Raw genomic sequence first — 430 nt, 5'->3', positions numbered from 1 at the left:
CCCAGAAATTGACCCAAACCACTATGCTCAAATAATATTCAACAAAGGAGGCATGAACATACAATGGAGTCAAGACAGACCCTTCAATACATGGTGTTGAGAAAATTGGACAGATACATGTATAATAATGAAACTAGACTACCAACTTAAACCACACACAAAAATAAACTCAAAATGGAAAAAGGACTTAAACATAAGACGGGAAACCATAAAGATATTAGAGGAAACCACAGGAAGCAAAATTTCATACATATGCCAAAGTAATACCTTCACCAATACAGCTGCTAGTGCAATGGAAACTTAAGAGAAAATAAACAAATGGGACTACATCAAAATAAAAGGCTTCTGCACAGGAAAAGAAACCATCAACAAAACAACAAGAAAGCCCACTGCATGGGAGAACATATTTGCCAATGTTATCACTGATAAG

This window comes from Myotis brandtii, unplaced genomic scaffold (assembly GCF_000412655.1).
Source record: "Myotis brandtii unplaced genomic scaffold, ASM41265v1 scaffold1119, whole genome shotgun sequence".
Taxonomy (NCBI): domain Eukaryota; kingdom Metazoa; phylum Chordata; class Mammalia; order Chiroptera; family Vespertilionidae; genus Myotis; species Myotis brandtii.
The sequence above is the reverse complement of the archived record's forward strand: the minus strand, read 5'-3'. Positions refer to the sequence as shown.